This window comes from Dermacentor andersoni, chromosome 3, assembly GCF_023375885.2.
Source record: "Dermacentor andersoni chromosome 3, qqDerAnde1_hic_scaffold, whole genome shotgun sequence".
Taxonomy (NCBI): Eukaryota; Metazoa; Arthropoda; class Arachnida; order Ixodida; family Ixodidae; genus Dermacentor; species Dermacentor andersoni.
In genome coordinates, this window is record NC_092816.1 from 116,596,043 (window position 1) to 116,623,442 (window position 27,400).

The 27,400-nt window shown below is 45.6% G+C and overlaps 1 protein-coding gene across 2 annotated transcripts in view; it reads left to right on the forward strand.

Moving 5' to 3' along the window:
* LOC126539210 (uncharacterized) overlaps window positions 1–24,487 on the forward strand; it is a 215,220-nt gene extending 190,733 nt beyond the window's left edge. For both annotated transcript variants that reach the window (XM_055074783.1, XM_050185963.2), the window contains exon 4: window positions 23,822–24,487. The gene's annotated coding sequence lies outside the window, so the exon portion shown is untranslated. The remainder of the gene's footprint in view (window positions 1–23,821) is intronic.
* Window positions 24,488–27,400: the final 2,913 nt, after the last annotated feature.

Genomic DNA, 27,400 nt, shown 5'->3' on the forward strand with positions numbered 1-27,400 from the left:
ACAACACGCGCCTATAAATACGTCTACGTGAAAACTGCGCTTAACTTGGTGCCTGCCGTTACGAGAGGCGCACATCTGTTGTACTTTAGCGCACCTCGGAGAGTCGTGCATGATAACTCTGGACGTAAGTGCTGCGCTCGGCGCTTGATTTTCGCGGAAATAAAATACAAAATTTGAGAGGAAGTCAAAGCTACGAACACAGGCACACAGTTGAGGTGACTGGTACTAGCTACATCTCTCTCTCTCTCCCTCTCTCCGAAACAAAGACGGGTGCTCCCGCCTGACCTCGGTCGTCCAGGTCTCAGCGACGCCCCTGGGAGCCGTGAAGGCGCGATCAGACCGGCCGCACGCATCACCGTCTCGCCTGCCTCTTGCTGCGCTCCCCAAATGCTAGCGCGCCCCACCGCACGTCGCAACCGTCACGTTCAGCCGTGTGCCAGCTTTTCTCTTCCCACTGCCTCACTCTTCTTCTTTTGAAAAGCTGCGTGTCTAGAGATTACACAAAAGCACATTTTCACCGAAGACGTTCGCGATAGAAAAACGATAATTCCGTCGAGACGAGGGCCTCGTAAACCTTTGGGCTGGATCATACAGCGCAAGCGTTTCGCTTTCCTGCTGTGGTTTTATTGCTATAGCTGCTTGGATGCGTGATCGAGCTGCATGACTTGTCCTACTTCGAAGCTGGCCGCTATCTTGACATCACCCACCCCTACTCCACCGAGAAAAAAAAAGCCACGCGTCTGGAGCGAAGCTATAGTTCTGAAGCTCGCATTCATTGGCGATCTCGTAAACGCGCGCGCGGAAGCGAAAACGACGTGCCCCACGTTCGTCGAACGTGTGAAGAGCTGGCTGACGTTTTTACGGCGGTCGTAGAAACCGTTTTTTTGGCGTGTCTCGGCCGACGCTACAGACGTTTCGGCCATTGTGATTCTTGGCTTTTGTTTTACTTTCTGTGAAGTCCATCAAACACGGAATCATAACTTTTGGCGCGTACTTAAGCCCGCAGTTAATCTAACGCTTACTATAGCGAAAAATGCCTCAGTAGCGTGATGAAGCATCTGCCTTCTGTATCGCTGTACACGACACCTTGATGGCCTTCCCATCTCGTCTCGTGCGAGATGCTGGCTCGCAATCGGCATTGCTGAGTTCTTGCTCTTCGTCACTAATTTTTTTAGGGTTATTCGTGAGCAAAATATGTTCGCAATTTGATATCTGTGAAGTAACTTGCCTCTAGCAACTACCGTATACACTCGAGCAAAAGCTTCGCTCGAGAAGATTCGCGCCCCCAACATAAAAGTACGTAGGTCGGGAGTACAAAGGCAGCAGACGGCTTATTATGGTGGTCCCTTGTCTTTAATGTGTTGTTATTTACTTTGTTATTATCGACTAAGGCGACTGTAGCGACATCTTCGATAAGCATATCAATGACATTGGCAGGTAAAGGAGGAGGACTTCGGCATGTCGACACTGGCGCAGTTTTTGCCTCAGGAACTGCGTCGTCTAGTTTCCCTCTTCGTTAGAGACGGGTCGTCGTCGCATAGGGGAAAGCGATCGACGACGTGGGGAGGGTGACCGGAGGCGTTCGAAGCGAGGACGGCGATCAGTCTGGGAGCGAGCTGGTCATGGGTCGAAAGGTCCGTAAGGCGCATTTGAATCAGGCGGCACATAGGGCGCTCGGTGATCGTCATCGAACGCCTGCGAGCGGCGGCGGCAGAACCTTGCGACATGACCGGGACACCTACATGCGAAGCATATAGGGCGATTGTCCGGCGTACGCCACGGGTTAGCGACGGCAGTGGTGGTCCAGGGGGCGGGAGGTGGAGGGCGGTGCACAGGCTGCTGGAAGCGATGCACGGGCACAGTGCGAGGGGCCATTGCGGCAACCATAGCATAAGTGACTGGTGTAGCCACGACATCCTGCTGGTGAACAGCCGGCAGCGCTTCCGCGACCTCTTCATGGATCACGTTACGGATATGAGACGGCAAAGTGCTTGCAGACTCCTGAGTAACGGACACCAGAGATAGCTGTCCTGCGACTTCTTCGCGGACGAAATCCTTGATTTGCGTTATCAGGGAGGATTGTTCTGGGCCGGTGGTAAGGCTGCAGAGTGATGCCGCATTTGGTGTGGGATGTCGCCTTGTCAGAGCTCGCTGCTTACGCAATTCATCATAGCTCTGGTACAAGCTGATGACGTCGCCAACAGTGCGCGGGTCCTTGGCCAGAAGCATTTGGAACGCGTCATCGTCGATTCCCTTCATGACGTGCTTGATCTTTTCCGCTTCCGTCATGGCAGCGTTCACGCGCCTGCACAAATCGAGAACGTCTTCTATATAGCTGGTGAATGTCTCACCAGTGTCCTGTGCGCGTGTACGCAAACGCTGCTCGGCTCGGAGTTTCCTGACGGCGGGTCGGTCAAATACTTCTGTAATCGACGTCTTGAGCGCCGACCACGTTCGGATATCCCTTTCATGATTTCTGAATCAGAGACTGGCCACGCCCGCGAGGTAGAATGACACGTAAGCCAGCTTGTCCGAGTCATTCCATTTGTTGTGAACGCTCACCCGTTCGTAGGACGACAGCCACTCTTCAACGTCGTTGTCGTCGGTTCCGCTGAAGATGGGAGGCTCCCGCTGGCGAACGGTGCCAGCACAAGGGACGGGTGGCGATGGAAGAGTCTGCTGGTCGGCGCCCGGCATGGCAGAGGGTAGCGTCCGAGAACGGAGTTCCAGGATGGTAGAGTGGAACGTTACCCAGCACCTCCACCACTTATAAAGGAGGTTTATTGGGGTTCGTAGCGACCGCCGGTTCTACGATGCACCGAGCACAGTCCCCGAGCTCGAGCCTCTGCTGCGCGCTTGATGCTGCCGATGCTGCTGACTGCGCGCACGTTCCTCATCTTCCTTACACTATGTTTATCTGCCTATTATTCGTAACCTATTCGAAAGGTATTTCATGTTCGAGTTGGTGTCGAGAATTGCTATTCGCCCACCCGAATCATTCTGTGACTTGTAAAACAGTATGTGACATTCGGTTGGGTGTGACCTATACCTAACATGGCATTAACAATTAAGTTCTGTGGTTTTACCGGACAAGACCACGATAGCAATTTGAGGCAGGCCATGTTGCATGGGGTGCTCCCGAATCATTTTTGACCACCTGGGGTTCTTTAATGCGCACCCACTGCGCGGTATACAGAGGCCCAATTAAAATAAAGCGTATAACTGTGAGAAATGTATCCGTAATAACTGGGAGAACGGGAAAATTATATGTACTGCAGTTTCTGCTGAATAATGTCGCTGATCACGAAGTAGCGTGTTCGAGTTCTGACCTCGGTGGACAGATTCTGTGTGAGGCCAAGATGCAAAAGCTATCGTGTACGCTGTTTTGGCTGCGCATATATAAGAAACAAACGTGGCAAAATTAATCTGCGGCACCTCTGCGGCGCATTTCGTAACTCCTGCCATGGGTTGCTATGAGAGAGTGTATTGTAGAATTTCCGTTTGCTACTTGCCCCACATCTTATAGATATAGGCTTTATTGTACTTGTGTATAATGCGAAAAAGTGCTGCGCGTGTCCCAAACGCCAATTTCACATGGCGCGCTGGCGCTGTCTTTTGCCACAGTTGCCCATAATGCCGACCAATAAAGCATATCGTAAGCAGACGACATGGCACTATGCCATCTAGGTAACCGCATTTCCGTTTTGAAAGCGACAGAAGCACTGTTTTTAAGGAACAATGCAAGAACCTTGCATCGAAGTTAGTGATTTCTCAACATGATAATGTCAGTGTAATTGAACGCTCCCTTCTTAAGTCAGATTTTTCTAACCTGAAAATTGAGGCGAACATGTATGACATTGCGAAGAGTCGTTCATTCTGCTACGCTAACAACTACGACATTAGGAACACTTTCGTACGTGTCCACGTGTGCTTTCTTTCTGTTTTCTTTCTTTTTCTTTCTATCGCTACCCGCGCTCGTACTCCAGTAGGAGTTCCTAGCAATATTCCCAAAAAGTTTAAGGAAAAAAGCCTTTCTACGCTCATGGTGAAGTTTGCGTCAGCAGACCTGACCGCCGGAGTGTCCGCCGATGCGTCATCACGTGTTATGAAGATAGACTAAAGACAGATTAAAGAATGAAAAATGATTGATTGTGACAGTTAGGGAATGATAACATTATAATAGTGATTGGTAGAAGTTCATAATGACTAATAATTACTGCTAATGACTTGTACTGAATACTACTGACGCGGAAATGACTAATATGTCTAACGACGGCTTGTAATGACCGCAATGGATTACAAATGACTAAATATGCTTACTAATGAGCAGTAATGCCTAATAATGACTGAAATGACTTGTATTGACTAGGAAGGACTATGAAATGACCAAGATGTCTAACGACAACTGGTTACGACTACAATTGATTAGAAATGACTAAAAATGCTTAGTAGTGACCAGTTGTGACTAACAATGACTGAAATTACTTGTAATGGCAACTGATCCCTACCATATGACCAACATGTCTAACGACGCCTTGTAATGACCATAATTGATTACAAATGAATAAAGATGCTTACTAGTGAGCAGTAATGACTAATAATGACTGAAGTTACTTGTAATGACTAGCAATGACTACTAATGACCAATATGCCTAACGACGAATCGTAACGACTACAATTGATGACAGATGACTAGAAATGCTTACTAATGAGGCGGGTGATAAGAGAAGGAAGATTACAGGCTTTCACCGTTCACCTCTTAAGAGAGACCTTAAAAGACCCTGTAATTTTTTGTATTCACTCGTCCCTCTGCAAAGCAGTCAAAAGCAGAGCCAGAGCGCAAAAATAGCGAGACTACTTAATTGCACCGAACCGCACCGCTGGAGTCATTTGTCACCCCAAAGTTTCGCAACCTTGCGTCCTCCAGCAAGCCGAAATGAATTTGCGCTATGCAGAATAATGCAGCCTTTCCCGCCGCACGCAGGCCGCTCTATACAGGCTGGACATTCCGAAATGTGGCTGCAGTCCGAGCTCCATGGGGCGACGAATTGAGCCACGCTACTCCGCCGGCCCGACCATAATACGGTGCAGCCGATGCGATGCCGTTGCGATGGCATCGCCCGGTTCGCGCCGAAAAGCCAGCTGCTCCGGAGCTACCAGTAGATCGCACAGTTTTTACGCAATTGTTATTCGGAATGCGCCTTCCCATTATTAGAGAGTTTTGTGAGACGATTTAGGTATTTCTTGCATTTTATTTCTCGCACTCTCTCACTTTATGTCTGCCCGTGGCATTCCATAGGTGATAGTAGCATTTATTATTATTTCCGTGTGTGTGTGTGGGGCGGGGGGGGGGGGGGAGCGGGGCGTATTTTCTTACATGTCGATGCTTTCTTTCGAAAACGGATATCGCCTCCTATTTCCCATCATCCATAACGCATACACGCTTTTTTAGATGAAACAATCGGTATATTTTAAGCGCACATTTCCGTAAAAGAAAAACATCATCAATCTCCTAGTAAGATTGGAATTGTTCTCATTTCCTTTCTATTTTTCGTTCTTTCTTTCGTTCTGCTATCATTTCTCTATGCTGTCGCCGCTTATGATGAGTTTCCTCCTGTTCACCCCATCAGTCGCCTACTTCTTTCTCAGCGGGTTACTTGAGAAAATCTTCCTGGATATTTCCTTTATTCGCCGGTTTTGCGTATGTAGGCTGACCCACTTTATATCCTAATAAAAAAAAAAAAAAAAACTTGATGCGACTGAAAGAAATAAACGCATACTGCGGGGAAGCTTGCCCCTTCTCTATGCTTCTCCGTTCGTACTCTTGTTTGCTCTCTCGATAACTTCGGGATGCGAGCCTGTCTCGAATTACACCGGACGCGTTATATCCAGCAACGCATCAACGTATCTCTCTGTTTGGCAGCGGCGTTTTGTTTCGCCTACCCCGCAATAGCGATCCTGAAAAATGAAAAGGAAGGAAAGCGAGAGGGAGAAACAAAAAAAATAAAAGACAAAGGTGGAAAGAACACCTGCCTTCGCGGAGAAAATTAGAAATTTTTTTAGCGCTCTGCCAGAACAAAACACTAAAAGCGATCTGTACAACGAGAAGATAAAAGAAAGAAAGAAAGAAAGAAAGAAAGAAAGAAAGAAAGAAAAGATGCTGAGCGGTATAAGAAAGCTGGAAAACTTAGGATACCTACCTCAGATTGATGGAGCTGCGGAATGGCAAAGACTTGCAAGCGATTATCGGTTCCATCGACAGGCAAATACACAAAGAAATTCACAGGCTATTGCGTTGGTGAAAAAAAATACTCTCCATTCGGATGAAAAGAGAATAAAATACATCGTCAATATGAAGTTTGTTGATATCCCAGAACTGAAGTGAAGTTGGGAGAGGTGTCGCCAAATAATGTTGTTACGTAGGCAGCACTTATAGGAAATCTAGGTGATAATGTTGGATTTCGTTTTATTTATTTTGTTTCAAGTTCATTGGATCTTAAAAAAAAAAGGTATTGCCACTGGTATACAGCACAATTCTAATTCTCGAACTCGATTGCTCAGGGAAACAGACACTACTTTCGCATTACATCGACTAATTAGGATAACTTCACTAACTTGATATTTAGCTTAAGACATTAAGACATCGCAATGTACGAACTGGATACCTGGTGAGCTTATAAAGTGTGTCCACTTCAAACAAAATTTGAGCATGACACCACTTTCCAAATGTGTCCCAGCAATGTTGCTGTGTAACGCACTGATCTTCTACTTAAATATTTTTTTTAAACTCTATTTTATGCATTGCCAAGCAAAAATAACTGGAACATCAAGAGAAAGCGAGAGATAAAGATTTACATGGGATCAGAACGTAGCCCATGATTTGTTAGCAAAATCAAAGTCTAATCAGAGCATTAATAGATCCATGAATGATAATACGTCATGCTGAGCGTCAGTGTTATAAGCAACCAAGGGGGGTTCACATTAGAACATATCGAATAGAGCCGGATCCGGGCTGCATATAATTCAACGGCGTGACAGAGGTACGGTACACCGCAACTATTGCCTAGTAATGCTAATTAAATCACACTAGAATTCAAAGCGTAGTATCGTGTGGCCACATGTATACACCGCAAGTTATACTAGCAAAATCCCAGAATATCGTGTCGCATCGCGTATAGCCATCACGAGGGCGACTGACTCGTACGATCACGTCGGCCGTATTGAGAACGAAGACTCTAACTCGTCTGGCGTCCGTTCGCGCAACGGCTACTCTCAAACAACGCACCACTCTGGTGTCGTAGACCAAGCGTCACGATTTCCATGCCTTACACTACCCATTCCAGCGGCTTTGCTCATACAACGTTCGCTCTGACGTATCAGTAGCAACACAAATATTTGGCTACGTTAAGTTACAGTCGTGTATGCTGTTTGCAACTGAGGTTGAACACCGAGTTTGTAATATGAACGCTGTAAGTTCAAAGCCTCCTCCAGTTCACTACATTTTCATGCTTGTATAGCGCCTTACACCGGCAAAAAAATTGCCGAGAGCCACTGGGGCTGTACTAGTGCTGGTGAAACAAAATTAGCAAGACCCACTAAGCTTCAAAAATGATATTCCCTCACCAGAGCAGGAATTGGCCTCCCTTGTAAGTTCAAAGCCTCCTCCAGTTCACTACATTTTCATGCTTGTAGTAGCACCTTACACCGGCAAAAAAAATAGCCGAGAGCCGCTGGGGCTGTACTAGTCCTGGTGAAACCAAATTAGCAAGACCCACTAAGCTTCAAAAATGATATTCCCTCACCAGAGCAGGAATTGGCCTCCCTTGTAAGTTCAAAGCCTCCTCCAGTTCACTACATTTTCATGCTTGTATAGCGCCTTACACCGGCAAAAAAAATTGCCGAGAGCCACTGGGGCTGTACTAGTGCTGGTGAAACAAAATTAACAAGACCCACTAAGCTTCAAAAATGATATTCCCTCACCAGAGCAGGAATTGGCCTCCCTTGTAAGTTCAAAGCCTCCTCCAGTTCACTACATTTTCATGCTTGTATAGCGCCTTACACCGGCAAAAAAATTGCCGAGAGCCACTGGGGCTGTACTAGTGCTGGTGAAACAAAATTAGCAAGACCCACTAAGCTTCAAAAATGATATTCCCTCACCAGAGCAGGAATTGGCCTCCCTTGTAAGTTCAAAGCCTCCTCCAGTTCACTACATTTTCATGCTTGTAGTAGCGCCTTACACCGGCAAAAAAAATAGCCGAGAGCCGCTGGGGCTGTACTAGTCCTGGTGAAACCAAATTAGCAAGACCCACTAAGCTTCAAAAATGATATTCCCTCACCAGAGCAGGAATTGGCCTCCCTTGTAAGTTCAAAGCCTCCTCCAGTTCACTACATTTTCATGCTTGTATAGCGCCTTACACCGGCAAAAAAAATTGCCGAGAGCCACTGGGGCTGTACTAGTGCTGGTGAAACAAAATTAACAAGACCCACTAAGCTTCAAAAATGATATTCCCTCACCAGAGCAGGAATTGGCCTCCCTTGTAAGTTCAAAGCCTCCTCCAGTTCACTAAATTTTCATGCTTGTATAGCGCCTTACACCGGCAAAAAAATTGCCGAGAGCCACTGGGGCTGTACTAGTGCTGGTGAAACAAAATTAGCAAGACCCACTAAGCTTGAAAAATGATATTCCCTCACCAGAGCAGGAATTGGCCTCCCTTGTAAGTTCAAAGCCTCCTCCAGTTCACTACATTTTCATGCTTGTATAGCGCCTTACACCGGCAAAAAAATTGCCGAGAGCCACTGGGGCTGTACTAGTGCTGGTGAAACAAAATTAGCAAGACCCACTAAGCTTCAAAAATGATATTCCCTCACCAGAGCAGGAATTGGCCTCCCTTGTAAGTTCAAAGCCTCCTCCAGTTCACTACATTTTCATGCTTGTAGTAGCGCCTTACACCGGCAAAAAAAATAGCCGAGAGCCGCTGGGGCTCTACTAGTGCTGGTGAAACAAAATTAACAAGACCCACTAAGCTTCAAAAATGATATTCCCTCACCAGAGCAGGAATTGGCCTCCCTTGTAAGTTCAAAGCCTCCTCCAGTTCACTACATTTTCATGCTTGTATAGCGCCTTACACCGGCAAAAAAAATTGCCGAGAGCCACTGGGGCTGTACTAGTGCTGGTGAAACAAAATTAACAAGACCCACTAAGCTTCAAAAATGATATTCCCTCACCAGAGCAGGAATTGGCCTCCCTTGTAAGTTCAAAGCCTCCTCCAGTTCACTAAATTTTCATGCTTGTATAGCGCCTTACACCGGCAAAAAAATTGCCGAGAGCCACTGGGGCTGTACTAGTGCTGGTGAAACAAAATTAGCAAGACCCACTAAGCTTCAAAAATGATATTCCCTCACCAGAGCAGGAATTGGCCTCCCTTGTAAGTTCAAAGCCTCCTCCAGTTCACTACATTTTCATGCTTGTATAGCGCCTTACACCGGCAAAAAAATTGCCGAGAGCCACTGGGGCTGTACTAGTGCTGGTGAAACAAAATTAGCAAGACCCACTAAGCTTCAAAAATGATATTCCCTCACCAGAGCAGGAATTGGCCTCCCTTGTAAGTTCAAAGCCTCCTCCAGTTCACTACATTTTCATGCTTGTAGTAGCGCCTTACACCGGCAAAAAAAATAGCCGAGAGCCGCTGGGGCTGTACTAGTGCTGGTGAAACAAAATTAACAAGACCCACTAAGCTTCAAAAATGATATTCCCTCACCAGAGCAGGAATTGGCCTCCCTTGTAAGTTCAAAGCCTCCTCCAGTTCACTACATTTTCATGCTTGTATAGCGCCTTACACCGGCAAAAAAATTGCCGAGAGCCACTGGGGCTGTACTAGTGCTGGTGAAACAAAATTAACAAGACCCACTAAGCTTCAAAAATGATATTCCCTCACCAGAGCAGGAATTGGCCTCCCTTGTAAGTTCAAAGCCTCCTCCAGTTCACTAAATTTTCATGCTTGTATAGCGCCTTACACCGGCAAAAAAATTGCCGAGAGCCACTGGGGCTGTACTAGTGCTGGTGAAACAAAATTAGCAAGACCCACTAAGCTTCAAAAATGATATTCGCTCACCAGAGCAGGAATTGGCCTCCCTTGTAAGTTCAAAGCCTCCTCCAGTTCACTACATTTTCATGCTTGTATAGCGCCTTACACCGGCAAAAAAATTGCCGAGAGCCACTGGGGCTGTACTAGTGCTGGTGAAACAAAATTAACAAGACCCACTAAGCTTCAAAAATGATATTCCCTCACCAGAGCAGGAATTGGCCTCCCTTGTAAGTTCAAAGCCTCCTCCAGTTCACTACATTTTCATGCTTGTATAGCGCCTTACACCGGCAAAAAAATTGCCGAGAGCCACTGGGGCTGTACTAGTGCTGGTGAAACAAAATTAACAAGACCCACTAAGCTTCAAAAATGATATTCCCTCACCAGAGCAGGAATTGGCCTCCCTTGTAAGTTCAAAGCCTCCTCCAGTTCACTAAATTTTCATGCTTGTATAGCGCCTTACACCGGCAAAAAAATTGCCGAGAGCCACTGGGGCTGTACTAGTGCTGGTGAAACAAAATTAGCAAGACCCACTAAGCTTCAAAAATGATATTCGCTCACCAGAGCAGGAATTGGCCTCCCTTGTAAGTTCAAAGCCTCCTCCAGTTCACTACATTTTCATGCTTGTATAGCGCCTTACACCGGCAAAAAAATTGCCGAGAGCCACTGGGGCTGTACTAGTGCTGGTGAAACAAAATTAACAAGACCCACTAAGCTTCAAAAATGATATTCCCTCACCAGAGCAGGAATTGGCCTCCCTTGTAAGTTCAAAGCCTCCTCCAGTTCACTACATTTTCATGCTTGTATAGCGCCTTACACCGGCAAAAAAATTGCCGAGAGCCACTGGGGCTGTACTAGTGCTGGTGAAACAAAATTAGCAAGACCCACTAAGCTTCAAAAATGATATTCCCTCACCAGAGAAGGAATTGGCCTCCCTTGTAAGTTCAAAGCCTCCTCCAGTTCACTACATTTTCATGCTTGTAGTAGCGCCTTACACCGGCAAAAAAAATAGCCGAGAGCCGCTGGGGCTGTACTAGTCCTGGTGAAACCAAATTAGCAAGACCCACTAAGCTTCAAAAATGATATTCCCTCACCAGAGCAGGAATTGGCCTCCCTTGTAAGTTCAAAGCCTCCTCCAGTTCACTACATTTTCATGCTTGTATAGCGCCTTACACCGGCAAAAAAAATTGCCGAGAGCCACTGGGGCTGTACTAGTGCTGGTGAAACAAAATTAACAAGACCCACTAAGCTTCAAAAATGATATTCCCTCACCAGAGCAGGAATTGGCCTCCCTTGTAAGTTCAAAGCCTCCTCCAGTTCACTAAATTTTCATGCTTGTATAGCGCCTTACACCGGCAAAAAAATTGCCGAGAGCCACTGGGGCTGTACTAGTGCTGGTGAAACAAAATTAGCAAGACCCACTAAGCTTCAAAAATGATATTCCCTCACCAGAGCAGGAATTGGCCTCCCTTGTAAGTTCAAAGCCTCCTCCAGTTCACTACATTTTCATGCTTGTATAGCGCCTTACACCGGCAAAAAAATTGCCGAGAGCCACTGGGGCTGTACTAGTGCTGGTGAAACAAAATTAGCAAGACCCACTAAGCTTCAAAAATGATATTCCCTCACCAGAGCAGGAATTGGCCTCCCTTGTAAGTTCAAAGCCTCCTCCAGTTCACTACATTTTCATGCTTGTAGTAGCGCCTTACACCGGCAAAAAAAATAGCCGAGAGCCGCTGGGGCTCTACTAGTGCTGGTGAAACAAAATTAACAAGACCCACTAAGCTTCAAAAATGATATTCCCTCACCAGAGCAGGAATTGGCCTCCCTTGTAAGTTCAAAGCCTCCTCCAGTTCACTACATTTTCATGCTTGTATAGCGCCTTACACCGGCAAAAAAAATTGCCGAGAGCCACTGGGGCTGTACTAGTGCTGGTGAAACAAAATTAACAAGACCCACTAAGCTTCAAAAATGATATTCCCTCACCAGAGCAGGAATTGGCCTCCCTTGTAAGTTCAAAGCCTCCTCCAGTTCACTAAATTTTCATGCTTGTATAGCGCCTTACACCGGCAAAAAAATTGCCGAGAGCCACTGGGGCTGTACTAGTGCTGGTGAAACAAAATTAGCAAGACCCACTAAGCTTCAAAAATGATATTCCCTCACCAGAGCAGGAATTGGCCTCCCTTGTAAGTTCAAAGCCTCCTCCAGTTCACTAAATTTTCATGCTTGTATAGCGCCTTACACCGGCAAAAAAATTGCCGAGAGCCACTGGGGCTGTACTAGTGCTGGTGAAACAAAATTAGCAAGACCCACTAAGCTTCAAAAATGATATTCGCTCACCAGAGCAGGAATTGGCCTCCCTTGTAAGTTCAAAGCCTCCTCCAGTTCACTACATTTTCATGCTTGTATAGCGCCTTACACCGGCAAAAAAATTGCCGAGAGCCACTGGGGCTGTACTAGTGCTGGTGAAACAAAATTAGCAAGACCCACTAAGCTTCAAAAATGATATTCCCTCACCAGAGCAGGAATTGGCCTCCCTTGTAAGTTCAAAGCCTCCTCCAGTTCACTACATTTTCATGCTTGTAGTAGCGCCTTACACCGGCAAAAAAAATAGCCGAGAGCCGCTGGGGCTGTACTAGTGCTGGTGAAACAAAATTAACAAGACCCACTAAGCTTCAAAAATGATATTCCCTCACCAGAGCAGGAATTGGCCTCCCTTGTAAGTTCAAAGCCTCCTCCAGTTCACTACATTTTCATGCTTGTATAGCGCCTTACACCGGCAAAAAAATTGCCGAGAGCCACTGGGGCTGTACTAGTGCTGGTGAAACAAAATTAACAAGACCCACTAAGCTTCAAAAATGATATTCCCTCACCAGAGCAGGAATTGGCCTCCCTTGTAAGTTCAAAGCCTCCTCCAGTTCACTAAATTTTCATGCTTGTATAGCGCCTTACACCGGCAAAAAAATTGCCGAGAGCCACTGGGGCTGTACTAGTGCTGGTGAAACAAAATTAGCAAGACCCACTAAGCTTCAAAAATGATATTCGCTCACCAGAGCAGGAATTGGCCTCCCTTGTAAGTTCAAAGCCTCCTCCAGTTCACTACATTTTCATGCTTGTATAGCGCCTTACACCGGCAAAAAAATTGCCGAGAGCCACTGGGGCTGTACTAGTGCTGGTGAAACAAAATTAACAAGACCCACTAAGCTTCAAAAATGATATTCCCTCACCAGAGCAGGAATTGGCCTCCCTTGTAAGTTCAAAGCCTCCTCCAGTTCACTACATTTTCATGCTTGTATAGCGCCTTACACCGGCAAAAAAATTGCCGAGAGCCACTGGGGCTGTACTAGTGCTGGTGAAACAAAATTAACAAGACCCACTAAGCTTCAAAAATGATATTCCCTCACCAGAGCAGGAATTGGCCTCCCTTGTAAGTTCAAAGCCTCCTCCAGTTCACTAAATTTTCATGCTTGTATAGCGCCTTACACCGGCAAAAAAATTGCCGAGAGCCACTGGGGCTGTACTAGTGCTGGTGAAACAAAATTAGCAAGACCCACTAAGCTTCAAAAATGATATTCGCTCACCAGAGCAGGAATTGGCCTCCCTTGTAAGTTCAAAGCCTCCTCCAGTTCACTACATTTTCATGCTTGTATAGCGCCTTACACCGGCAAAAAAATTGCCGAGAGCCACTGGGGCTGTACTAGTGCTGGTGAAACAAAATTAACAAGACCCACTAAGCTTCAAAAATGATATTCCCTCACCAGAGCAGGAATTGGCCTCCCTTGTAAGTTCAAAGCCTCCTCCAGTTCACTACATTTTCATGCTTGTATAGCGCCTTACACCGGCAAAAAAATTGCCGAGAGCCACTGGGGCTGTACTAGTGCTGGTGAAACAAAATTAGCAAGACCCACTAAGCTTCAAAAATGATATTCCCTCACCAGAGAAGGAATTGGCCTCCCTTGTAAGTTCAAAGCCTCCTCCAGTTCACTACATTTTCATGCTTGTAGTAGCGCCTTACACCGGCAAAAAAAATAGCCGAGAGCCGCTGGGGCTGTACTAGTCCTGGTGAAACCAAATTAGCAAGACCCACTAAGCTTCAAAAATGATATTCCCTCACCAGAGCAGGAATTGGCCTCCCTTGTAAGTTCAAAGCCTCCTCCAGTTCACTACATTTTCATGCTTGTATAGCGCCTTACACCGGCAAAAAAAATTGCCGAGAGCCACTGGGGCTGTACTAGTGCTGGTGAAACAAAATTAACAAGACCCACTAAGCTTCAAAAATGATATTCCCTCACCAGAGCAGGAATTGGCCTCCCTTGTAAGTTCAAAGCCTCCTCCAGTTCACTAAATTTTCATGCTTGTATAGCGCCTTACACCGGCAAAAAAATTGCCGAGAGCCACTGGGGCTGTACTAGTGCTGGTGAAACAAAATTAGCAAGACCCACTAAGCTTCAAAAATGATATTCCCTCACCAGAGCAGGAATTGGCCTCCCTTGTAAGTTCAAAGCCTCCTCCAGTTCACTACATTTTCATGCTTGTATAGCGCCTTACACCGGCAAAAAAATTGCCGAGAGCCACTGGGGCTGTACTAGTGCTGGTGAAACAAAATTAGCAAGACCCACTAAGCTTCAAAAATGATATTCCCTCACCAGAGCAGGAATTGGCCTCCCTTGTAAGTTCAAAGCCTCCTCCAGTTCACTACATTTTCATGCTTGTAGTAGCGCCTTACACCGGCAAAAAAAATAGCCGAGAGCCGCTGGGGCTCTACTAGTGCTGGTGAAACAAAATTAACAAGACCCACTAAGCTTCAAAAATGATATTCCCTCACCAGAGCAGGAATTGGCCTCCCTTGTAAGTTCAAAGCCTCCTCCAGTTCACTACATTTTCATGCTTGTATAGCGCCTTACACCGGCAAAAAAAATTGCCGAGAGCCACTGGGGCTGTACTAGTGCTGGTGAAACAAAATTAACAAGACCCACTAAGCTTCAAAAATGATATTCCCTCACCAGAGCAGGAATTGGCCTCCCTTGTAAGTTCAAAGCCTCCTCCAGTTCACTAAATTTTCATGCTTGTATAGCGCCTTACACCGGCAAAAAAATTGCCGAGAGCCACTGGGGCTGTACTAGTGCTGGTGAAACAAAATTAGCAAGACCCACTAAGCTTCAAAAATGATATTCCCTCACCAGAGCAGGAATTGGCCTCCCTTGTAAGTTCAAAGCCTCCTCCAGTTCACTACATTTTCATGCTTGTATAGCGCCTTACACCGGCAAAAAAATTGCCGAGAGCCACTGGGGCTGTACTAGTGCTGGTGAAACAAAATTAGCAAGACCCACTAAGCTTCAAAAATGATATTCCCTCACCAGAGCAGGAATTGGCCTCCCTTGTAAGTTCAAAGCCTCCTCCAGTTCACTACATTTTCATGCTTGTAGTAGCGCCTTACACCGGCAAAAAAAATAGCCGAGAGCCGCTGGGGCTGTACTAGTGCTGGTGAAACAAAATTAACAAGACCCACTAAGCTTCAAAAATGATATTCCCTCACCAGAGCAGGAATTGGCCTCCCTTGTAAGTTCAAAGCCTCCTCCAGTTCACTACATTTTCATGCTTGTATAGCGCCTTACACCGGCAAAAAAATTGCCGAGAGCCACTGGGGCTGTACTAGTGCTGGTGAAACAAAATTAACAAGACCCACTAAGCTTCAAAAATGATATTCCCTCACCAGAGCAGGAATTGGCCTCCCTTGTAAGTTCAAAGCCTCCTCCAGTTCACTAAATTTTCATGCTTGTATAGCGCCTTACACCGGCAAAAAAATTGCCGAGAGCCACTGGGGCTGTACTAGTGCTGGTGAAACAAAATTAGCAAGACCCACTAAGCTTCAAAAATGATATTCGCTCACCAGAGCAGGAATTGGCCTCCCTTGTAAGTTCAAAGCCTCCTCCAGTTCACTACATTTTCATGCTTGTATAGCGCCTTACACCGGCAAAAAAATTACCGAGAGCCACTGGGGCTGTACTAGTGCTGGTGAAACAAAATTAACAAGACCCACTAAGCTTCAAAAATGATATTCCCTCACCAGAGCAGGAATTGGCCTCCCTTGTAAGTTCAAAGCCTCCTCCAGTTCACTACATTTTCATGCTTGTATAGCGCCTTACACCGGCAAAAAAATTGCCGAGAGCCACTGGGGCTGTACTAGTGCTGGTGAAACAAAATTAACAAGACCCACTAAGCTTCAAAAATGATATTCCCTCACCAGAGCAGGAATTGGCCTCCCTTGTAAGTTCAAAGCCTCCTCCAGTTCACTAAATTTTCATGCTTGTATAGCGCCTTACACCGGCAAAAAAATTGCCGAGAGCCACTGGGGCTGTACTAGTGCTGGTGAAACAAAATTAGCAAGACCCACTAAGCTTCAAAAATGATATTCGCTCACCAGAGCAGGAATTGGCCTCCCTTGTAAGTTCAAAGCCTCCTCCAGTTCACTACATTTTCATGCTTGTATAGCGCCTTACACCGGCAAAAAAATTGCCGAGAGCCACTGGGGCTGTACTAGTGCTGGTGAAACAAAATTAACAAGACCCACTAAGCTTCAAAAATGATATTCCCTCACCAGAGCAGGAATTGGCCTCCCTTGTAAGTTCAAAGCCTCCTCCAGTTCACTACATTTTCATGCTTGTATAGCGCCTTACACCGGCAAAAAAATTGCCGAGAGCCACTGGGGCTGTACTAGTGCTGGTGAAACAAAATTAGCAAGACCCACTAAGCTTCAAAAATGATATTCCCTCACCAGAGAAGGAATTGGCCTCCCTTGTAAGTTCAAAGCCTCCTCCAGTTCACTACATTTTCATGCTTGTAGTAGCGCCTTACACCGGCAAAAAAAATAGCCGAGAGCCGCTGGGGCTGTACTAGTCCTGGTGAAACCAAATTAGCAAGACCCACTAAGCTTCAAAAATGATATTCCCTCACCAGAGCAGGAATTGGCCTCCCTTGTAAGTTCAAAGCCTCCTCCAGTTCACTACATTTTCATGCTTGTATAGCGCCTTACACCGGCAAAAAAAATTGCCGAGAGCCACTGGGGCTGTACTAGTGCTGGTGAAACAAAATTAACAAGACCCACTAAGCTTCAAAAATGATATTCCCTCACCAGAGCAGGAATTGGCCTCCCTTGTAAGTTCAAAGCCTCCTCCAGTTCACTAAATTTTCATGCTTGTATAGCGCCTTACACCGGCAAAAAAATTGCCGAGAGCCACAGGGGCTGTACCAGTGCTGGTGAAACAAAATTAGCAAGACCCACTAAGCTTCAAAAATGATATTCCCTCACCAGAGCAGGAATTGGCCTCCCTTGTAAGTTCAAAGCCTCCTCCAGTTCACTACATTTTCATGCTTGTATAGCGCCTTACACCGGCAAAAAAATTGCCGAGAGCCACTGGGGTTGTACTAGTGCTGGTGAAACAAAATTAGCAAGACCCACTAAGCTTCAAAAATGATATTCCCTCACCAGAGCAGGAATTGGCCTCCCTTGTAAGTTCAAAGCCTCCTCCAGTTCACTACATTTTCATGCTTGTAGTAGCGCCTTACACCGGCAAAAAAAATAGCCGAGAGCCGCTGGGGCTGTACTAGTGCTGGTGAAACAAAATTAACAAGACCCACTAAGCTTCAAAAATGATATTCCCTCACCAGAGCAGGAATTGGCCTCCCTTGTAAGTTCAAAGCCTCCTCCAGTTCACTACATTTTCATGCTTGTATAGCGCCTTACACCGGCAAAAAAATTGCCGAGAGCCACTGGGGCTGTACTAGTGCTGGTGAAACAAAATTAACAAGACCCAGTAAGCTTCAAAAATGATATTCCCTCACCAGAGCAGGAATTGGCCTCCCTTGTAAGTTCAAAGCCTCCTCCAGTTCACTAAATTTTCATGCTTGTATAGCGCCTTACACCGGCAAAAAAATTGCCGAGAGCCACTGGGGCTGTACTAGTGCTGGTGAAACAAAATTAGCAAGACCCACTAAGCTTCAAAAATGATATTCGCTCACCAGAGCAGGAATTGGCCTCCCTTGTAAGTTCAAAGCCTCCTCCAGTTCACTACATTTTCATGCTTGTATAGCGCCTTACACCGGCAAAAAAATTGCCGAGAGCCACTGGGGCTGTACTAGTGCTGGTGAAACAAAATTAACAAGACCCACTAAGCTTCAAAAATGATATTCCCTCACCAGAGCAGGAATTGGCCTCCCTTGTAAGTTCAAAGCCTCCTCCAGTTCACTACATTTTCATGCTTGTATAGCGCCTTACACCGGCAAAAAAATTGCCGAGAGCCACTGGGGCTGTACTAGTGCTGGTGAAACAAAATTAGCAAGACCCACTAAGCTTCAAAAATGATATTCCCTCACCAGAGCAGGAATTGGCCTCCCTTGTAAGTTCAAAGCCTCCTCCAGTTCACTACATTTTCATGCTTGTAGTAGCGCCTTACACCGGCAAAAAAAATAGCCGAGAGCCGCTGGGGCTGTACTAGTCCTGGTGAAACCAAATTAGCAAGACCCACTAAGCTTCAAAAATGATATTCCCTCACCAGAGCAGGAATTGGCCTCCCTTGTAAGTTCAAAGCCTCCTCCAGTTCACTACATTTTCATGCTTGTATAGCGCCTTACACCGGCAAAAAAAATTGCCGAGAGCCACTGGGGCTGTACTAGTGCTGGTGAAACAAAATTAACAAGACCCACTAAGCTTCAAAAATGATATTCCCTCACCAGAGCAGGAATTGGCCTCCCTTGTAAGTTCAAAGCCTCCTCCAGTTCACTACATTTTCATGCTTGTATAGCGCCTTACACCGGCAAAAAAAATTGCCGAGAGCCACTGGGGCTGTACTAGTGCTGGTGAAACAAAATTAACAAGACCCACTAAGCTTCAAAAATGATATTCCCTCACCAGAGCAGGAATTGGCCTCCCTTGTAAGTTCAAAGCCTCCTCCAGTTCACTAAATTTTCATGCTTGTATAGCGCCTTACACCGGCAAAAAAAATTGCCGAGAGCCACTGGGGCTGTACTAGTGCTCGTGAAACAAAATTAGCAAGACCCACTAAGCTTCAAAAATAATATTCCCTCACCATAGCAGGAATTGGCCTCCCTTGTGTGTCATTTGTTCACTACCTCCATCATGACTCCTGCAATTAACTCCTTTGCCTCTGTCGCCAGCGGCCGCGGAGCACCTGACGAAAGCTGCGGTCAGACCTGTGACACGGCACAGAGTGCTAACTGCTTGGAAGAAGTATTCAGGGTATTAAACTGGGAAGGCTTGGGAGTGAGTATCAACGGCGAATATCACAGCAAAGGGATTCGGTTTACATGTGACATTGTCCATTTCATCCAGTGTCTGCACAGGAGTACGCTTATCCAGGTCAATTACTCACAGCCTACACTTATAATGAGAAGGAAATTTACAGAAGAACGAAAATTGGTTGGAGTGCATGCGGCAGACATTGTCCGATGCTGAGTGGAAGCTTACCACTATCACTGTAAAAAAAGATGTACAATCACTGTATCCCTCCTGGGCTAACACGTGGGGCACAAACTTGGAGGTTAACAAAAAAGCTCGGGAAAACGTTAAGGACCGTGAAAAGCGTGACGGAACGAAAAACTTTATTCGTAAAGTCAAGAGACAGGAAAAGAGCGGAATGGATGAAAGAGCAAACGGGGATAGCCGATATTTTAGTTGACATTAGGAAAATAAATTGAATATATCGGGGAGCCTTCGGTTCCCCCCAATCAAGTTCCTCAGGACACTCTAATAAAATTCTTGTCACTGTCACTGGGCAGGCGATGTAATGCGTAGGGTAGATAACCGGCCAACCATTAGAGTTACAATATGAGTGTCAAGGGAAGGGAAGCGCCGTTGAAGACAGCAGAAAACTAGTTGGGGTCATGAAATTAGAAAATTTGCTGGCGGAAGTAGGAATCAGATAGCGAAAGACAGTCGTAATTGGAGATTGCAGGGAGGGGCCTTCGTCTTGCTCTAGACATAAATATAGGCTAAAGGTGACGATGACGATGATCATAATAATGATGATGACGATGATGCTCCAAAGCGGAAGCCTGCACTTAAATAAAGGTCGTTGTACTTGCCACTTTGTGGTCGCTCTAGTAACTACGTCGGTATAAATGTAATTGGTAACGGTACAGTTAGCAGCATTACTGAATAGACAAGGCAGTCGCTGTTACTAGTTGGTTTCAGCACATCAATTCTAAACGCATTAGTACCGCCAGACAAAATGTGTAATATATATATATATATATATATATATATATATATATATATATATATATATATGTATATATATACATTATATACTGTACTATAACCTATGTAGTATAGCATCGTAGATGAGATGCTATATCGGACCTACTCTGGATATGCGAGAGCGGGTCTGTCATGGCGTTTCAAGCTATCAACTTTGTATCTGGTAGTACTAACCGCGTTTGGAATGCGTAGCTGAGACCTATTAGTAACAGCGACTGCCTTGTATGGCAAGGTATGGCAAGGTATGCAAGGTATGCCTGGTATGGCAAGAATCTGCCATACCAGCATACTTTGCCCCGGCTGACCTTCCACATATGCACCCATGGGTAATGGACAAAATACCGGTACGTCTATGTATTCAGGGAATTTCTAAAAAATCGCGAATACCTACCGTCGGCCTCAGACATTTAACACTTGAATATATATCGAAAGAATATGACTCCTCGATGAGCGTGTATGCAGACGGATCGGTATCGTCGTATGCGTCTGGTGCGGCTTTCGTCGTGCCTGCGCATCAAGTCATTCGACGGTTTCGTCTGCATAACAAGACGACTTCAACATCTACGGAACTAGTGGCAATCAGAGAGGCCGTTCAAAATATTTCGCGACAGCCACCTCAAATATGGACAGTCTTCAGCGACGCAAAATCGGCTCTTCAACTACTAAGAGTGGTGTTGAAAGAAAGCGCTTACAGAGTGTTGGCTCTTCAAACTGCCGAGCTCTACACTTTAGCGCAAGAAAACAGCCACCACATCACATTTCAGTGGATTCCCAGTCACTGTGGTATACAGGGCAACGAACTGGCCGACGCCGAAGCGAAGAAAGCACTCGAAGAACGAGAGTCACTGCTTTCAATTCTTTTTTCAAGAGCGGACGCCAACTGTCTCCTCTCCAGTGTCATTCGAAAATTGACACCAAAGCACTGGGACAATCCGGATAATCGCCACAGACGACTCCAGAGATTGGACCCTGCCATGAATTTTAGGCTACCACCGAAAATTCAACGAAGCTGTGCCAGTCTTCTGCACAGACTAAGGCCGGGGGTAGCGTTTACGCGCGGATACGTGCACCTCATGCGACGCACCGATTCTCTACACCGTGAGGTGTGCAATGTGACTGAGACTATAGGTCATGTGCTTTGTGACTGCCCTAAGTACGTGGAAGAGCGTGAAAGGTTGGACAACGACCTTACGCGTCTCGACAGCGCATCGTTGTCGGAGGACGTTATTTTAGGCCCTTGGCCAGATGCTCAATCGAGTTTCAAGGCCATTCAGGCATTACTGAACTTTTTAAAAACTACGGGCCTGGATTGCAGACTTTGAGCATGCCAAATTGCTTGCGATATGTTCTACATCTTCCTTCTATCCTCATCGTCACCCATCGTGCACCTCTTCCCTCTTTCTTTCCCTCTTCCCCTTCCCCCAATGCTGGCTAGAGGAATATACCTCAGGCCGACCTCTCAGCATTTCGTATCATTAAACTTCTCTCTCTCTCTCTTGTTTATTCAGTAATGTAACTAACTCTACCGTTACCAACGGCAGTTATACCAAGGTAATAAATAGTCAGACAAGTAAATAGTAAGTACAGCCACCCTTCCTTTTTTTTTTAAGTGCGTGTTTAACTTATTTTCGTGTGGCACGTTGCACACCTGATTAAAAAAAAAGACAGATGGCGATCACGCATTATGATTCAGATCTATTGTACGGAAAGCCCAAGACCGGTCATCCTATCACCTATCGCTCTTATAACAGAGAGAAAAAAAATTAAGTTAACAAAACCTACTAGTGAAGCATAACTTGATAAAAAGGATGGCTCCTGAGGGCACACGACACGACCGCTCAGCTACCTCAGCTGATCTTGCCGTTCCTTCTATAAAGGATTCTCGCGCGCTCGCTACCACAACCACAAAGGGATATTAAACACAGAGTACATTTTGGAGGGTCCCCGTTGAGCCCGAAGTTCTTGCCGGTGCTACAGTCTCTGAACTTCTTCAAAGTCAGCGTTTTCAGTAATTCTTACGTGTACATCCTAAGCTACGTCATACACGTGTCGGAATACTGGAAGAGTACAAATATTCGTACCTACGTATACTCATTTTTTTTCCGGAGTGCCGAAGGCGGCACATCTTACTTAACTGAATGTCATGCTACTTCTCGACTATAAGCCTTCCGAATACTTCACCAAATTTAATTAGAAACTTCATGTCATCAAGCGCCATGGGATTTAATGTTTTTGGCGATCCAGTTTGGCAGAAACTAAACGTAAAGGAGTGACAATGCTGAAGCAACCGCCATGCCTAATCTATGAGCGGTCGTAACAGAGGTTATGGGTTGCGTTTATCCAGCTGTAGGAATTGCAGCAGAAGTTTCTCAACCATATTTTCTGGTCTCTCTACTCCGCCCCCCATGTCATGCCAAATAGAGTAGTAATTCCGTCCCACACGATGACGTCGTATAGTTCCCAAACTTGCGTGTGCGAAACTTTTCGAAGAACGTGGCGATGAACGGAGCTCCAATTTCGAGAAAGGTTTCTCGCGGCCCATTGATCACGGATTGCCTGGAATTTTTCGATTACCGCTGCAAACTCACTCGCTTACGATTGCGAGTTCATTAAACCGTGCCCGTGTTGAGTCAGTCTGGCGGTTCAATACAAACAGTAAATGGTGTTTTGTAAAGCCGGGAGGGGCTCTGTGCACGCAAAATTAGCGTACGCATACATGCATCGTATATCGCGCGTGCGTGTAATGCCTATGTGTGTGTCTTTATTTGATGTGCGTGCGAGCGAACGAGCTATTGCGTGCTCGCACAAATGGATGCCTTGACTAAAAATTGTGCGAAGCGTGCACTAAGTTCGCAACGGTATATTTCGTCGGAGTCATTACATTTAGCCCTTTGCGCTTTCGCGCAATAAGTGGGGTGAGAACACGATCTATATAGCAACTGGTTTCTGCACATGCGATACTGGGAGCCAACGCAGAACTCATAAAAGTTGGAAATTTTAACGCTAAGTTAATGAAAAGCCGTCGCGCACAATTGACTTCGATGTCGGGCTGGCTTGACAATCGTAGCAAAGCGGTAGCGTGGATGAAGATCCATCTCGCTGGTGCAATAAGCCTTCGATTTAGTCATTTTACGAACGGGACACACGAACTTTAGAGCCTTTCCGTTATTTTACAGACTTCCTAGAGTGTTTTGTGTTTTCATTACCGTTTTGTCTTTCGTTGTTTCTTTTTTGTGCTTATCATTTTGGTATAGCTCGTCCTATCTGTGACCACAATTCGGCCGATATTTTGTATTTCATAACAGAGAAGAAGAAGAAAGGCGTGATGACACTTTGCGCATGACGTCAATTCTCTCAACCGGTCTTTTACAGACAGCCGCGCTATCCTAAACCACGCAATCAAGAAAGGGCTTCTCATGCAGACCTGTTAAGTTTGTTTGTATCTATTTCTTTCTCTATCACACAGGCTTCCCGATCGTCCCGGTTCCAGCACCTGTTCAATTCTTCGTACATCGTTCCCGCTAGTGAAAGCGTGTCTCCACCAGACCAAGAGTCGGAACCTTCGTGCTCCGTCACGACAGCCCAGTCAAGCCAGGCAACAACGTGTGCCCCCTCTTCCAAGCAAGCGTAGGCTCAATCAGAACGGCGTCGGCTTTGGTGCTACCTAAAGTGCCAGGCCCCACGCCAAGCATGGCCGCAGATCCTTTTTGCTCCAAGGCACGGTCGCTATAGCATTGTCACTAACTACCCTCATCGTTAGTTATCATTTAATTATCCCCTCGCATGGTTATTCCCTCGCGCTAACTTCTTTTCTCGCATGTGCAGTTACAATAAGTTCGGTGATTCCCCGTCATCACCTCTCCTATTGTTGTTGTTTCGTGCTCCTCCTCATGTGCAAAGCACTCGCTGCCCACTCCTGTTTATTTCGGATGCAGCTGTAAACACGAGTCGCGTCACCGCTAATGTCTGGAGGCGCTGCCGCTTTATACGGGCGATGTAAGGAACTAGAGGTAACGAAACGACAAGATTGAAGGGTCATTAAATAACCGGGCACACGTCACCCCGATTGAAACATTGTTAAGAAAGAAAGCGATTTTTTTTTTGTTGCAATAAAAGCCTGTTTATTCCTGTCTCGGCTGTGTCTTGTCTTTATTAAACTCATTAATTCTTCTCCACTGGTCTGGAAAAAGCGAGTGCCTCATTTAAGTAGGCGAAAGGACGAACGCATTGTTTTAAAACTTCATTCATTGCGCATCATCCACCAGAACCAGGCAGTGCTCTCCTAGGTCCAGAAAAGGTTATGGGAAGAATATTTAGATTCTTGGCTGTCGAGTAAATGTTAACCCTTTCAAGCCACCCATGCTTATTGGGCCTCCCTCTCGACAGCATTAAACACGACAGCGCAAGGCCACACTGCTAACCGCACCCCAATATTCTCTATGTTCCCGTATTTCTAGCCATACCCGGCGCTAAAAGAGGAAGGGACGCTAAAGAGTATTATCATCAAGATATAGTGGAAGACTATGGTTCAGAAATACCAAAGTGGCGCTTCCTATTATGTGAGGTCACTTGGCAGCTCTGAAAAGACATGAAAATTCAAGACGGCTGGAGACGCTGGTTCGGCGTTTCTGCCCCACTTCGCTTTGGCTTCACCAATTTTGGTAGCACCAACTTCGCCGTATTCAATGGTTTATCAGTGAAGTAGCGCCACATTGCAGTCCAATCTAAGCAAAGAATCGTCATAGCAGCTTTGGCGAACTTTCATGCGTAAGAGTACTGATTAACTGGTCCGGTTAACTGTCCTTCCTCTTCCGCGCTGTAGTAATTTTCATTTTCGTCTTTTTCTAACAAATGAAGGCAAATTGAGTCTGCAAAGAGCAGTCAAAATGCATTTGCGATTACGTATGGATGGATGCTGTTGGACTTGCTGTACAGTGCAGCGCTTACCATACGGTGTTAAGTTAGACTGTACTGCTTTCGTACCTTAACTAATAGAAAATATTAAAAATAATATCGCTTGTAATACACTCGTGGTCCGTAATTTATTGCGCCATGATTTCCCGGCTAGAAACAATACGAATATATCTGCAATAGTACGATATACCTTCTCCGCTTTGCAATCCAAAAATTAAAGCATGACAAATTTCTAGCGGATATATATGCTGGAATATAAGAAGGGGAGAGCGCGAAAATCATAGAAGGACAGCGGGATTAGCCAAAGTAACTGTTGGTTTAGCAACACTGCCCAGGGGGAAGTACTCGGCCATGACTATAGTGCTTCATACTTCATTTGTGAGCCGCAGGAAATCTACAAGCGTACGTATTTTTTTAAACCATCGGGCTTCTTAAGATGTAAGAAAAGCAACGACAGTACACAGGGTCCCACCATTTTCCCATTTTTCGGTGCGCCAGGCTATGTTCAGGACGCAACATTCTAGCGTGTAACTTTTAAAAAAATAGGCTGCTACAATACCTGTAAGGTACCAAGTTCTTTTTCTCTTTCAAAAAGAATGAGTTCAGCATGTAGTAGCGATTGCCTGTCGGTCGTCCGGCTGAGACTTGTAGAGTCTCTGTTAGAAAAAAAAAATTACGCCTGGAAGGCTTAGTCACATAAACGAGTGACTGTTAGAGAGGGCGAGAAATTAAGCCTTCGATGCGCAACCTGGCGTACATAATATGAACACTCCTCCATATTTAATTTGTGGTGGAATTGACTCGCACAACGCATCATCACCGCATTGTACAGCTTACAGTGCCCAATTTTTGCACAATAATAATATTTATTATCAATCAATCAATCAATCAAAGGTGCTTATTGAAGTGCCCAGGAACAACCTCGAGGGTCTTGGCCCTGGCGCACTCGGAAAAGCAATGCACAGGAAGAACAATGCAAGCTCACACACACATACACACATACACACGTGCGCACAGACACAAAAGACTAATAATTTCGCTATCGCAGATTTTAACTGAGAATAATATGTGTACACGAAGAGAATACAAAGCACAAGTGTAGAAACAGAAGAAAAGATTACAGAATGACGGAACATACAACATACATGAGAGTTTTTGTCCAGTTATTGAAATTGCCCTGCATGTCCCTTCAGGAAAATATTAAAATTAGACATGAAGATATGCAGGTACTCTGAATAGGATTTATATGTCGCCTACACACTAAATAGAGCGTCGCAAAAATCTGAAAGCTGAAAGGCGCGCTGCTTCCTTCTGCTTTTGTGCGAGATGTAACAGCGCACATTAGAAAGCAAGTGCGAGCAGCAAATTTTTCCATGCATTCATTTGTGAAGAAAAAGAACATCCGATTTATTGCGTCTGCAGGTGAGGGTAGATAACGTGAGTGTCTGCGTTAGCTCTATGGAGATGGAAGGCTTTTGACAGAATAGATGTTTAAATCTCGATGTGAACTTCTTTTTGCACATTTTGGAGAAGTTCTCAATTCGACCTACAAGTGCCGCCCCAAACCACGGAGGCGTACTCAAGAACTGGAAGGCATACGACCCTAATAAAGTTACAAATGCCCCAGGTTGTTTGAAGTTTCTCGTCACCCGATATACTGTGCCGAGCGTTGAAAGTGCCCGCTGCCTCATCTGTTGAGCGTGGGGCGAGAAACTCAGAGATCTACCGAAGTACACTGCAAGGTCCTTCGTTCCCTGAGCTCTCGGCAGGAGAACGTCTTTAACGCTATAGGGAATAAAGTCCTGTTGCTAGCCTTCCGCGTGAAGCTTACAACTTTCGTTTTTCATGCATTTATGTCCAGCTTGTATTTAGCGCACCGTGAAGCAAAATTTGCCATGTACTTCTGAAGAGCGGCGCAATGATGAACATTTTTTACCGCTATGAAAAGTTTCGCGTCATCAGCATCTAGCGAAATTGAAGAGGAAACTAAATAAACAGCCAGAAAAGAAGAGTGCCCAGGACAGACCCTTGGGGAACTCTACTTGTAACCGCATGAAGTTCTGACGACTGACCATTTACGCTAACGTAGCAGAACCGATCGCGTAGGCAGCTCCTTATCAGGGCTGTGACA